Source organism: Delphinus delphis, chromosome 11 (assembly GCF_949987515.2).
Source record: "Delphinus delphis chromosome 11, mDelDel1.2, whole genome shotgun sequence".
NCBI lineage: Eukaryota > Metazoa > Chordata > Mammalia > Artiodactyla > Delphinidae > Delphinus > Delphinus delphis.
Window position 1 is genome coordinate 29,235,243 of NC_082693.1, and position 15,059 is coordinate 29,250,301.

Consider the following 15,059-nt stretch of genomic DNA (forward strand, 5'->3'; position numbering starts at 1 on the left):
AGAAATTTTTAAAAATATCTACAAGAACTACCATGTTGAAAGGTACAAAAATCACAGGTCTTTAGAAAGGAAATTTTCATATACCTAAAATCAACTAATTCTCATATTATTTAAATAGTTCTGGGCTATAAGTTGAAATGGATTTTGCTGTGTCAAACCACAGACTGACTCGCATTATTTTAAAAAAAGCAAATCTCAAATATCACTAGTAAATAGCAATTAAATCTTAAGAGAGAATATATTTTTATACTTGATAAAATCAATTCAATGTTTAATAAAATTCAAAGAAAGCATAAGTACCAACAGACGTATCTAAACATGACAAGAATGTGTATCTCAATCCACCTATATTTCAAAATGTTCTGGAAATTAATTTAATAGATTTATGATTATAAATGTGAAAAGAAGCTAAAATTTAGGTATATGATCTAGCAACTACTATAATGTACTATAAAACCTTTTATTTTTCCCTTGGAATAGAGAGTCAAGTCAAAAATAATGAATAATCCAATGAAATCAGAGTGTATACAAAATTTATGAACATCAGTGGGGAGAGATTGGATGACACATTAAATTGAGAATTGGCTAATTATGTCAAGTTGGGTTGATATAAAACATCTCTTAGTGGGAGAACTGAAATTCCAATCCCATCTCAGTGGAAAAAATCAAGATGCCTATTTGGAGAGTGTTCTTAGCCATCAAAATCTAGTTAGGCTAATTCAATGACTAATGATAACACCATACTTCTATGTGAGTGACAACAAATATAGACATTGTAATATTCATATTCTTCTCAGTATATTATTTTGTTAAGCACTGCATGTTGTTCTAGTTTTTTTTTTTTTTCATATTATAAGTGTTAGTTTTTGTTAACTTGATCTTTCTACACCTATCTATCCTTGAGGTGCTTGGATTTATCCTGTAGATGCTGTGTTGGAATCATGTTAGCCACCTCAGGGTCAGATATTATGAAACATTTTTGTAATCCACAATGGAGACTTTGTAACAAGCTACAGCAGTGGGGAGAAGCAATTTATTTAAGTATAAGGTATAAATGGGGCAGCAAAATAATAACATTAAAATTCAAACAAGACCCTTTCAAATAGGCATATTTGTTGAAAATATTTAATCTAAGAGGCAAGTAGACAGATGAGTAAGGACAAGGAGCAGAAAACTATGGTGTTTTGGAAAACCATATCCATGTGAAAACTGAATACTGTCAGCACCAAGTTCTTTCATGTAGTCTTGAATTCAACTGTAATTGAAGCACAGATCATAAATGAGAAAGGTTTTTCAATCTGACACCCTTAGAGGAAAAAAGTGACAAATGTAATTTTCAGATTGCAAAGCATTAGTTTATCACTGCACTTTGTTGTGAAGATATAGAGCAAAGTTGGAGAATATTTATATACCACATCCTAATGACACATGGAATAAGAAAGTTGAGCTCATCATTTTGAAACTTAATATCTCTTTTGTATACTAAAAAAAGCAAAAAGCAAAACTGTGATAATCGATATTTTTCACTTATATCTAGGGATAGTTATATTAAGCATGGTGTTTGTAATAAGAAGCTGCGGTTGCTCAAATGGATATTGCAACATATTTTTCTTGTCTACTCAAATTTATAATCTATGTTAGAATATTTAGCTTACCAACTTACTCTAATTATCCATATGTATACCCCAGTTACCATGTTTTAATTAATGTGAACATTATATAAATTATATAAATCATCTTGAATTATGAAAAACTTTTAAAACTATCTTTCTAGCATATTGTTAAGATAAAATTAAAATTTTATTTACAGTCAATTCACTTAAAAACATTTTATCTGAAGCTTTTGGGTGGAAAGAAAAAGCGTTTACCGTTACCTGTACCCACAGAAGGATTGACTGAGTCTCTTAGTATCAAATAACATACACATAAAGTATGAGATAACTTGTTTCTTAATCATATGCATTAGGAAGTATATACTGCCTTGCTAAATAAGGGTTTGAAAACTCTTATTCTAATGCTTTCTAGTTTCATAATCTTGAGAAAAGATACCTAATCTGTATTAAACTCAATTTATTAATCTGTGACGTTGACAAACATTGAGTGACTCCTCATAGATTAATTGAAGAGATTAAATAACATAAGCCACATAAAGTATACCACTATACATAGAAAATGATCAAAGTGTATTGACTATTATTGATATTAATTTAATGTAAGTAAGTGTATTTGGTAATTCCACCCAAACAATCTCTCTATAGTGCTCCTGGCTTCTGGGATATTATGGAGCTATTTTCACTAAAGATGGGAGATGATTCCACTTCAAATACAGCATATTTCTTTCAAACATATCTTCGATCCTGTTTCTATTTAGCATCCTTTGAAGTACAAATAAATTTCCAAAGGGAGCCAACCCTCTTTTGCTGAATGTTGTAAACAGATTTTTTTTATTTATTTATTTATTTTTTGTAAACAGATTTTAATCTCAGTACCTGACAGGACAACACAGCTCTTCTCTTCAGCACACCATGTATTTGTCACTCTACTCAGTGTATCCAGTTTTCTGTGCACTGTAGATCAGTAGCTGTATCTCCATCTCCAGGCATATTTATTTCTGCACTTTTTGTATCACCAAATAATCCTAAGTATGCATTGATTGTTTCCTGAATTTTATATTTCAAAGGCACTAGTTATTGATTGGACAGCTCCAGAAACCTAGATTTGTGCCCTTGTCTCCAGTCCCCCTTCAGGGACAGCTAGAGCAGTGGCCCATATGCCATTCTTCTCAAAAGCCTAATTGCTTCAGGTGACTATCCCTACTATTTTCTGAAACCTCTGAGACTGAATTCAGAGAGTTGAATTCCGTTCTTTTTTGACATGTTCTAACTACATTCATGGAAGGAAACTTGTACACATTTTCAATTTTTAAAATTACCTAAAATAGTAAGACTTTAACTCCCCCTGGATGCCATGCCTCACAATCATGGTTGTTTCTCTGGGACATCAGTCTGGGCAGGAATCTCCTCCTCCTTCTTTGTCAGGAGGTGAAGTCATATCTTTGTGCTTGCATTTGTTCAGTTTCTCCACACTAAGTTTGGAAAGGCTGTTTTGATTATTTTACAATCCTGACATTCAATTGTGATCATGACTAACTTATTGCAACCAAAACTATTAAGAATCCAGGAATAAATCATCATCTTTCTGTTCTCAGAAGGACAAAGCATGCCACACTTGAAAGGAAAATTGTTTTTAGTAGACCTATTCAATTTTTCTGAAAGGATGCAATTCAAATGTAGACTACAAACACACATTGTACATATTTTACTGCATTGTGTAAGGAAACAAAAACACAGGTAAATAAAAGTAAAATTTCCTTCAGAGTTTTGCAATTCACTAAAATAGCACTATAAAATTTCTTTGTAAAAGAAGATAATAGGTCTGTTGTTGGTTTCAAAACAGTTCTAGTAGAGTAAAAGTATCTTGAACTGTCAACAAATGTGGCATCCATCTTATCTATTAATGGTCTTGGGAAGACCGTTTTCAGAATGCAAAAGTTTAAAACTGAAATTCACTTCATGGGGTTAGAGCTTTTAATGGATTGTCACTGATAAGGAAATGATGGAGAGCACAATGTTTCTGCAATCTCATTAGCTGGATGTGTTGTGTGAAGTTGAATTTCCCAATCTCCAGAATACGAACATATACTACCAGTGAGGAGAGAAGAAAAGCAATTCAAAGTTCTATACTTAACTTTTATTCTTTTGAATACAGCATTAAAATAACAATTTCCATGGCATTGTATTTTCCTTAGTTCTTTAGTGGGCAATAAAAATAAATCTCATATTATTTTAGCATAATATCATCCTTCCAAAGGAAATCTATTTTGAAATGACATCTCATGTGGTCAGAGAACTTCCCTTAGTTCATATAAAGTTGGCAACTACACTGTTTTCTTCATTAGAAAGAGACAAGATAATATATTCAATCATCAGTGTCACGGGGCATGCTTCACGAGTATTTGCTTAAAACTTTTAATGCTGTGCAAATGTGACATTTAAGAAATATTTATTTAGAGTAAGCCAAATAAATTTGTTGACTCATTCATCATGCCCATGGAATATGATTTTCTATTGATCATTTATATTAAAATGTCAATGTGTAAAACTAGATCTCAAAATGCAGGAATATCTGTATATGAACGCAAACTATGTCAATCATGTAGAATTGGTTGACAGGTACACAGATGTTTGGCATACTGCAGCTTAATTGACAAAATTTCCCTATAAAAATAATGGTTTTCTCTTGTTAATGTAGCCTTTTCTTTCCAATTTAATGGAGAAAGTCTATGAATTAAGGCATTCAAATTTTTTTAATATTTATAATTTCAACTTAAATATATTTAGATAGAAATATATAATGAAAGCAAAACAAAGACACACAATTTTAGTCCCAGTTCTGCCACTTTCTTATTTATTTATCCCAGGCAAATCACTCAGTCTCTCTGAGTTCCCATGTATTGATACTTTTGTGTCTAGTAACTAGATAATTGTCAAAGACACTTATAATTTTATGATAACTTTATAAAGACCAGAAACGGGGTAGAGTGATCTCAAAAATACATTAAATATATGCAGCAGTGAATAAGAATTCTGTTTTCCTCTATGAAGATGGTTGCTACAAATGTACAATGTTTCAGGTGGGAGAAAAATGTGTCTTCTGACATCTGCAGCAGTATTTCCATGTAAACCAGGAAAAAAGAATGACTTCAAAGGACATAATGATAACTAAGATGTATGGAACACTTTCTATCACTGATAGCTTTAAAGATTTCCTTACAAAATCCTCATAGTAAGCCTCTGAAGTTGATCCCAAAATGACCATTATTTTCTAGATGAGGAACCTGGGACTCAAGAAATTTGGGTAAGACACAAAAGGTGAAGTAGCGAGCAACATCAGAACTGGATTCAGAATATGAGAGTCTGGCTATAGAGGTGATATAATTTAACCATGCTTACAGCAACAATTTTGAAAAAACGTGAGAATTCGTTCAGAGATCTGGAAGAGATATGGAAAGACACCATCTATTTTAGGCAAAAAATGTATTGAAAGCAATATCCCTTTGTTTCAAAAAATACCTGTATTGCTGTAATTTAAAAATAACCTTTTAAATACTCTTCCCCTTTATCAACTGAGAACAATTATTTGATTATTGGGAAATATATAAACAATCATATTAGCCAAATGATTAGAGTTGCTTGGTCTTCAACCAATGGCTTTTGGAAGGAAATACATTTTTCTCTTGATGCTCCTCAAGGAAAAATTGACATAAGAAATAATTGTCACTTAAATATTTTCTAAATGATTTTAAGGACTTTGATTAAAATTGGGGAGGGGCAAGACCAAGGTCAAGTACATAATGCTTTTTCATTTAACAAGGAGGAACTTCCTGACTTATTTGATTCAGCTCACAAGGACTTTTTTGGTTAACATCAACACTCAAAAATTTAGAGAGCTCACATTAAAATATGAATTTCTTTCTTTTCCACAAACACTGGAATATCTGCCAAACCTGGTTCTGAATTCCAATGTGGCAATGATCCATGGTTGCTGGGTAGCAGCTGCCACCTTTAGGCGGGCCATGCACTTTGCAATGCTTCCAACCACCCGGGGCCTGCTTCACTCAATTACATTTCCAATCTGGCATTAAAAAAAAGAATATTCAGTGCTTTACAGTCTCCTCCTTAATGCCGCCATTTAATACTTTTTTTTTCCTTCCCAATACTCATTAGGGTCTTGTGAAATGCCCTGAGTCCAAAGCAGTGAATAATTTTTGTTACTAGTGGAAAGAAGGATGGATTAATTTGATTAATTTCCTCTGAATGCTTTGAAGTAAGGCATCAAAGAATCACTGTTTACCTCTTGAAATGCTCAGATTTGATTCTATAGTAAAGAAAATGTGATTCAACTTTCATCCAAAGGACAACTGGAGAGCTTTGGAACTTTGTGCTTAAACAAAGACATATCATAGTCCATTTTATTCTTTTCTTAAAAGGTATGCATTTAGCATTAATATTATTTACCCCCTGGCATGTATCAGTAAAAATAGTTTCCCTTTAATATGATTTTTAAGTGTAGATTTATAATTAAAATACATTTGCACTGTAAAAGAAGCTTTTGTCCAAGGAAAATAAAATTTGAAACTATTTTAACATACTCAAATTTGTGCTTTCAGAAAACTTCCCGAATTATTGCATTACAATTAGTTGCTATGAAATCATCTAGTCCTTGCTGTTCTGAAAAGAACCTTGCATAGTAGCCCTATAATTATATGTGCATTATCTGAGTGAATTGAGAACAATAAAAATAATAAATTATATTAAGTTTATGAATTATAATTTGTATCATTTAGGGCATAATTTTGATTTTTCAGAATATAATTAGTACTTTGATTCTTTATATAGCTAAAAACTGAAAATGAGATAGAGTTGTGTCACCTTTACAATCCTTAGTATCTCTCTGTCTTTGTCTCTGTCTCTCTTGCTCTCACAAGCACAGAAAACACACACACACACACACACACACACACACACACACAACTGCAATATCTTTTCTACTCAAAGTCTGAAAAATTATACTTACATGATGTTTTGAAACAACAAAAAAGAAAACTTAATGCTAAGGCATACTCTCAGAGATAGTCTGTGGTATACTCACACATACTGATGATTAAAATGGAAAATATTTTTAAATGATACACAAGACAGCAATTTTCTATGAGCTTTGATAATGCATGACTTTTGCCTCTCAGTTCAACTTTATAGACACTGTATTGAAGAATCTTAAAAACAGTTCAGATCACCTTTATGCATAGAACTGTTCATCATAGTTCTACAAAATGAAAACATGGAAACAGAATTTCAAAACTAGGAATTAGTAATTTTTTATTTCGCAAAGTATATTATTCTAATGCTATTAAAGTAATATATAAGGAGTGTGTAAAAAAACAAAGTCCATCAAAAGTATTTCCTTTAATGTTGAATGACCAAAAAGTGCCAGACATTTCAAAATCCAGTTGTGTTTGCGTGTTGGTATGTATGAAAACTGACAAATAGAATATAATATTTATATTAAAAATCAAGTAGGTGAACATAGCCAAGACTACCTTATTAAATAGAAAAAAATGGAATGACTTACATTATTGAATATAAACACATATCGTGTTACCATCCTCTAAAATACAATTTTTGTACAATCTATACAATATACATGTAGGATATATATACTCTGTAAAAGTTGCTTTTAAATGCTTTTGAGAGCTGTGGTTTTCCCTATTTTATCCTATTCTGATTCCACATTTTTCCAATATTGACCTCATATTGCATTTGTAATCAGAAATTTTTAAATAATAAAGTTGGAGTGAGCCTTAGTGCATCCTGCAGGCAGTTTCCCAGCAAGTACTGTGGACCTCAGTTAAGCAACATCCCAATGGGTGTTCCAGCCACTTCCCTGCGAGTTCAGGACCCACTCCACCTACCCCAAATGTAGCTCCCCATGAGTTTCCTCTACATATAGGAGGCAGTTCTCTGCTTGCTGGCATCCTCCTGTGGAACTTCAGTGAACTTCTCCACTATCTGCTGGGCTACAGCCATGCGCCACCAGGGGGTTCTGAGCCTCAATTTGGGGTGGGGAGTGGTGTTTTGGGGGTGGGAGTGAGGGAGGAACTTTTGCACTGATATCACCCCTAAGAGTAGTGGCTGCTTTCTCTATTAGGTATTACTGCATTCTTTACTCCATTCACCTGTTACTAGGTATGAATTCTTTTGATAAACTGCACCCATTCCACGTACCACATGGTTTATCTCCTGACTGAACCATGACTGAAAAATCAGCATTATTTACAGAAGAAGACAGATTGAAAGAATCCAACTGGTAAAATGTAAGGGAATATTTAGGTCAAATGTGAGAAACAGGGTAACATGAAAAAACTGTAAATGAAACCTTCCTCATTTGAGAAGAGAGTGAAAAAAATGTGACTTTGGATCTAATGACTAAGCTTTTAAAAAGGAAGAAAAAAAATTATCTTACTGAACTAATTATACAAATCATTGCAACAGTTAGGCATAAAGGTAGTTTTTTCTTTTTTTTTTTGGAGTATAGTTGATTTACAATACTGTGTCAGTTTAGTTTCAGGTATACAGCAAAGTGATTCAGTTATACATATACACATATCTACTATTTTTCATATTCTTTTCCCACATAGCTTATTAGAGAATATTGAGTAGAGTTCCCTGTGCAATACAGTAGGTCCTTGTTGATTATCCATTTTATATATAGTAGTGTGTATATGTTAATCCCTACCTTAAAGGCAGTTTTTGAATCTACTTTTTTTTAATGTTTGTCTTTTTTAACATCTTTACTAGAGTATAATTGTTTACAGTGTTGTGTTAGTTTCTGCTGTATAACAAAGTGAATCAGCTATATACATACATATATCCCCTCTTGCGTCTCCCTCCCAACCTCCTTATTCCACTTCTCTAGGTGGTCGCAAAGCACCAAGCTGATCTGCCTGTGCCATGCAGCTGCTTCACACTAGCTATCTATTTTACATTTGGTAGTGTATATATGTCAGTGCTACTCTCTCACTTCGTCCCAGTTTACCCTTCCCCCACACCATGTCCTCAAGACCATACTCTACGTCTGTGTCTTGATTCCTGGTCTGCCCCTAGGTTCATCAGAACCTTTTTTGTTTTTAGATTCCATATATATGTGTTAGCATATGGTCCTTGTTTTTCTCTTTCTGACTTACTTCGCTCTGTATGACAGACTCTAGGTCCATCCACCTCACTACAAATAACTCAATTTTGTTTCTTTTTATGGCTGAGTAATATTCCATTGTAAATATGTGCCACATCTTTTTTATCCATTCCTCTGTCTATGGACACTTAGGTTGCTTCCACGTCCTGGCTATTGTAAATAGTGCTGCAATGAACATTGTGGTACATGACTCTTTTTGAATTATGGTTTTCTCAGGGTATATGCTCAGTAGTGGGATTATTGGGTCATATGATAGTTCTATTTTTAGCTTTTTAAGGAACCTCCACAGTGTTCTCCATAGTGGCTGTATCAATTCACATTCCCACCAACAGTACAAGAGGGTTCCCTTTTCTCCACACCCTCTCCAGCATTTATTTGTTTGTAGATATTTTGACAATGGCCATTCTGACCAGGGTGGGGTGATACCTCACTGTAGTTTTGACTTGCATTTCTCTGATGATTAGTGATGTTGAGCATCCTTTCATGTGTTTGTTGGCAATCTGTATAACTTCTTTGGAGAAATGTTTGTTTAGGTCTTCTGCCCATTTTTGGATTCAGTTGTTTGTTTTTTTGATATTCAGCTACATGAGTTGCTTGTATATTTTGGAGATTAATCCTTTGTCAGTTGCTTCATTGGCATATATTTTCTCCCATTCTGAGGGTTGTCTTTTCATCTTGTTTATGGTTTCCTTTGCTGTTCAAAAGCTTTGTAGTTTCATTAGGTCCCATTTGTTTAGTTTTGTTTTTATTTCCATTTCTCTAGGAGGTGGGTCAAAAAGGATCTTGCTGCGATTTATGTCATAGAGTGTTCTTCCTATGTTTTCCTTTAAGAGTTTTATAGTGCCTGGCCTTACATTTATGTCTTTAATCCATTTAGAGTTTATTTTTGTGTATGCTGTTTGGGAGTGTTCTAATTTCATTCTTTTACATGTAGCTGTCCAGTTTTCCCAGCACCACTTATTGAAGAGGCTCTCTTTTCTCCATTGCATATTCTTGCCTCCTTTATCAAAGGTAAGGTGACCATAGGTGCGTGGGTTTGTCTCAGGGCTTTCTATCTTGTTCCACTGATCTATATTTCTGTTTTTGTGCCAGTACCATACTGTCTTGATTACTGCAGCTTTGTAGTGTAGTCTGAAGTCAGGAAGCCTGATTCCTCCAGCTCCATTTATCTTTCTCAAGATTGCTTTTGTTATTCGGGGTCTTTTGTGTTTCCATACAAATTGTGAATTTTTTGTTCTAGTTCTGTGAAGAATGTCATTGGTAGTTTCATAGGGATTGCATTGAATCTGTAGATTGCTTTGGATAGTATAGTCATTTTCACAATGTTGATTCTTCCAATCCAAGAACATGGTATATCTCTCCATCTGTTTGTATCATCTTTCTTTCATCAGTGTCTTATAGTTTTCTGCATACAGGTCCTTTGTCTCCTTAGGTAGCTTTATTCGTAGGTATTTTATTCTTTTTGTTGCAGTGGTAAATGGGAGTGTTTCCTTAATTTATCTCTCCATTTTTCATCATTAGTGTATAGGAATGCAAGAGATTTCTGTGCATTTATTTTGTATCCTACTACTCTACCAAATTCATTGATTAGCTCTAGTAGTTTTCTGGTAGCATCTTTAGGATTCTCTATGCATAGTATCATGTCATCTGCAAATAGTGACAGCTTTACTTCTTCTTTTCCAATTTGGATTCCTTTTATTTTCTCTGATTGCTGTGGCTAAAACTTCTAAAACTATGTTGAATAATAGTGGTGAGAGTGGGCAACCTTGTCTTGTTCCTGATCTTAGTGGAAATGGTTTCAGTTTTTCACCATTGAGAATGATGTTGGCTGTGGGTTTTTCATATTTGGCCTTTATTATTTTGAGGTAGGTTCCCTCTATGCCCACTTTATGGAGATTTTTTACCATAAATAGGTGTTGGATTTTGTCAAAACCTTTGTCTGCATCTACTGAGATGATCATATGGTTTTTTTTTTTTTTTTTTTGTGGTACATGGGCCTCTCACTGTTTTGGTCTCTCCCGTTGCGGAGCACAGGCTCCGAACGCGCAGGCTCAGCGGCCATGGCTCACGGGCCTAGCTGCTCCGCGGCATGTGGGATCTTCCCGGACCGGGGCATGAACCCGCGTCCCCTGCATCGGCAGGCGGACTCTCAACCACTGTGCCATCAGGGAAGCCCGATCATATGGTTTTTATTACTCAATTTAGTAACATGGTTTATCACATTGATTGATTTGCGTATATTGAAGAATCCTTGAATTCCTGGGATAAATCCCACGGGATCATGGTGTATGATACTTTTAATGTGCCGTTGGATTCTGTTTGCTAGTATTTTGTTGAAGATTTTTGCATCTATGTTCATCAGTGATATTGGCCTGTAGTTTTCTTTTTTTGTAACATCTTTGTCTGGTTTTGGTATCAGGGTGATGGTGGCCTCATAGAATCAGTTTGGGAGTGTTATTCCCTCTGCTGTATTTTGGAAGAGTTTGAGAAGGATAGGTGTTAACTCTTCTCTAATTGTTTGGTAGAATTCATCTCTGCAGCCATCTGGTACTGAGATTTTGTTTGTTGGAAGATTTTAAATCACTGTTTCAATTTCAGTGCTTGTGATTTGTCTGTTTATATTTTCTATTTCCTCCTGGTTCAGTCTCAGAAGGTTGTGCTTTTTTTAAGAATTTGTCCACTTCTTCCAGGTTGTCCATTTTATTGGTATATCATTGCTTGTAGTAATCTCTCATGATCCTTTGTATTTCTGCAGTGTCATTTGTTACTTCTTCTTTTTCATTTCTAATTCTATTGATTTGGGTCCTTTTCCTTTTTCCTTGATGAGTCTGGCTAATGGTTTATCAATTTGTTTATCTTCTCAAACAACAAGCTTTTAGTTTTATTGATCTTTGCTATTGTTTCCTTCATTTCTTTTTCATTTATTTCTGATCTGATCTGTATGATTTCTTTCTTTCTGCTAACTTTGGGACTTTTTGTGTGTGTGTGTTCTTCTTTCTCTAATTGCTTTACGTGTAAGGTTAGGTTGTTTACTTGAGATTTTTCTTGTTTCCTGAGGTAGGACTCTATTGCTATAAACTTTCCTCTTAGAACTGCTTTTGCTGCATCCCATAGGTTTTGGGTCATTGTGTTTTCATTGTCATTTGTTTTTAGGTAGTTTTTGATTTCCTCTTTGATATCTTCAGTGATCCCTTGGTTGTTTAGTAGCGCATTGTTTAGCCTCCATGTGCTTGTATTTTTTACAGTTTTTCTACTGTAATTGATATATTGTCTTATAGGGTTGTGGTAGGAAAAAATACTTGATATGATTTCAATTCTCTTAAATTTAGCAACATTTGAGTTGTCACTCATGATATGGTCTATTCTGGAGAATGTTCCATGAACACTTGAGAAGAAAGTGTGTTCTGTTGTTTTGGGATGGAATGTCCAATAAATATCAACTAAGTCTATCTTGTCTAATGTGTCCTTTAAAGCTTGTGTTTCCTTATTTATTTTCATTTTGGATGACCTGTTCATTGGTGAAAGTGGGGTGTTAAAGTCCCCAACTATTTTTGTGTTACTGTCAATTTCCTGTTTTATGGCTGTTAGCATGTGCCTTATGTATTGGATTGATCCCTTGATCATTATGTAGTGTCCTTCTTTGTCTCTTGTAATAGTCTTTATTTTAAAGTCTATTTTGTGTGATATGAGAATTGCTACTCCAGCTTTCTTTTGAATTCCATTTGCATGGAATATCTTTTTCCATCCCCTCACTTTCAGTCTGTATGTTTCCCTAGGTCTGAGGTGGGTCTCTTGTAGATAGCATATGTACAGGCCTTGTTTTTGTAACCCATCAGCCAGTATAGGTCTTTAGGTTGGAGCATGTAATCCATTTATTTGTTATTGTCAATATGTATGTTCCTATTACCCTTTTCTTAATTGTTTTGGTTTTGTTTTTGTGGGTCTTTACTTTTTCTAGTGTTTCCTGCCTAGAGAAGTTCCTTTAGCATTTGTTGTAAAGCTGGTTTGGTGTTGCTGAATTCTATTAACTTTTGCTTATCTGTAAAGATTTTTATTTCTCCATAGAATCTGAATGAGATCCTTGCTGCACAGAGTAATCTTGGTTGTAGGTTTTTCCCTTTCATCACTTTAAATATGTCCTGCCACTTCCTTCTGGTTTGCAGTTTCTGCTGAAAAATTTGTTGTTTCTGTTGAAAAATTTCTTTGTTTCTGCTGAAAATTTGTTGCTTTTCCCTTGCTGCTTTTAATATTTTTTCTTTGTATTTAAGTTTTGATAGTTTGATTAATATATGTCTTGGTGTGTTTCTCTTTGGGTTTATCCTGTATGGTACTCTCTGCTTCCTCGATTTAATTGACTATTTCCTTTCCCATGTTAGGGAAGTTTCGACTATAATTTCTTCAAAGTTTTTCCCAGACCCTTTCCTTTTCTCTCTTCTTCTTCTGGGACCCATATAATTCGGTCTGTTTAATGTTGTCCCAGAGGTCTCTGAGACTGTCCTCGATTCTTTTCATTCTTTTTTCTTTATCCTGCTCTGTGGCAGTTATTTCCACCATTTTATCTTCCAGCTCACTTTTCCATCTTCTGCCTCAGTTATTCTGTTATTGATTCCTTCTAGAGTATTTGTAATTTCAGTAACTGTGTTGATCATCAGTGTTTGTTTGCTCTTTAGTTCTTCTAGGTCCTCATTATATGTTTCTTGTATTTTCTCCCTTCTGTTTCCTGGATTTTGGATCACCTTTACTATCATTACTCTGAATTCTTTTCAGGTAGGTTGCCTATTTCATCTTCATTTATTTGGTCTTGTAGGTTTTTACCTTGCTCCTTCAACAACATATTTTTTTGTTGTTTCTTTTTTTTGGGGGGGGGGGTGCTTTTGTATTCCTGTCTTACAGGTTGTTTGTCATGAGTCATCCAGCACTGGAGTTTGTAGGCACTTGGATAGAGCTGGGTCTTGGTGCTGAGATGAGGACTTCCGGGAGGCCTCACTCCGATTGATATTCACTGGGCTCTGGGGTTCTCTGCAAGCTTCATGGCACAGTAAAAAAAAAAAAAAAAAAAAAAAGGAAGAAAGAAAACAAGGAGCAGTACAATATCAAAGAATAAAATTAGAAAGATAAAAAATCTATTAGGATAAATAAAACTATAATTGAAACAACTGCAACAAGGTAAAATAAATACACAACAGAAAAAAGAAAAAAAAATTGGGGGGGGGGGAACAAGCCAAAAGGAAAAATCATTAACAAAATATAAAGAATAAAATAAAATTAGAAAAATAAAAGATTTATTATGAAAAATAAAAATATAAAAGAATCAACAACAATGAATCAACAAGGTAAAACATAACCCCAATCTGACAGAGCAAAAAGGAATAGAAGAAAATAAAAGAAAAACAGCCTTGGCTATGTGGGTGGAGTTTGGGGGGGGAACTTAGGCTGGGGCGGTGTTTAGGGTGGGGGGGGTGACTTTTGAGTGTGGGGCGGGACCTACATGGGGCGATGTCCAAGTGTGGGACGGGGCCTAGGTGCGTGGGTGGGGGGTGACTTTCAAGTGCGGGGTGGGGCCTCTGCTTAGGACCTGAGCAGAAGGGGAGAGGCAGCACGTGGAAAGGAGAGTGGGCTTCCGGAGTTTGGAGGTAGGACTGTGGGCTTCTGGAGTTTGGAGGTAGGACCCTGAGTGAGGGTGTTGTGGGTGGGGTTTAGGCCAAGCTCATTGGAGGGGGTCTCTGAGTGTAGAGGTATGGCCCTGGGTGGGGGTGTAGGGGCGGGGCTTGGGCTCTGTGCTGCAGGAGGGAGGCTCCGAATGCAGAGGATTAGGCCTGGGAGCCCAACAGGCTTCCTGGTGCTTAAGTGTACAGGGAAAGCACCAGCCGTGTTCCCTTCCCTTCCTTCGTGCTCCTCCCCCATGGTCTCCCCCAGGGTCTCCCCCCATCGCTGCTGGACCCCTATCTGTGAGTGGGTCTTGCTGGGTGTAGGAACTCCTCCCCTCCACCAGCCGCCCCTCAGGGGTGCCAGTCCCAGAGGTCTGGCCTTTACTTTTGATCGCCCTTCCCTCCCTCCCACTCCCTCAGGACATGCGTGGCTGGAGGGGCCCAGGTGGTGGGCAGGGGAAACCTGGCCATGCTCCCTTTTGATCTTCTTCCCTCCCAGTGGTCCTCCAATTTCCCCCTTCTGGCATGGGATCCCTTCCCCTCCCCCAGCCACCCCTCAGGGGGGCCAGTCCTGACTCGCCTCCACTTCTCCTCCTCCCT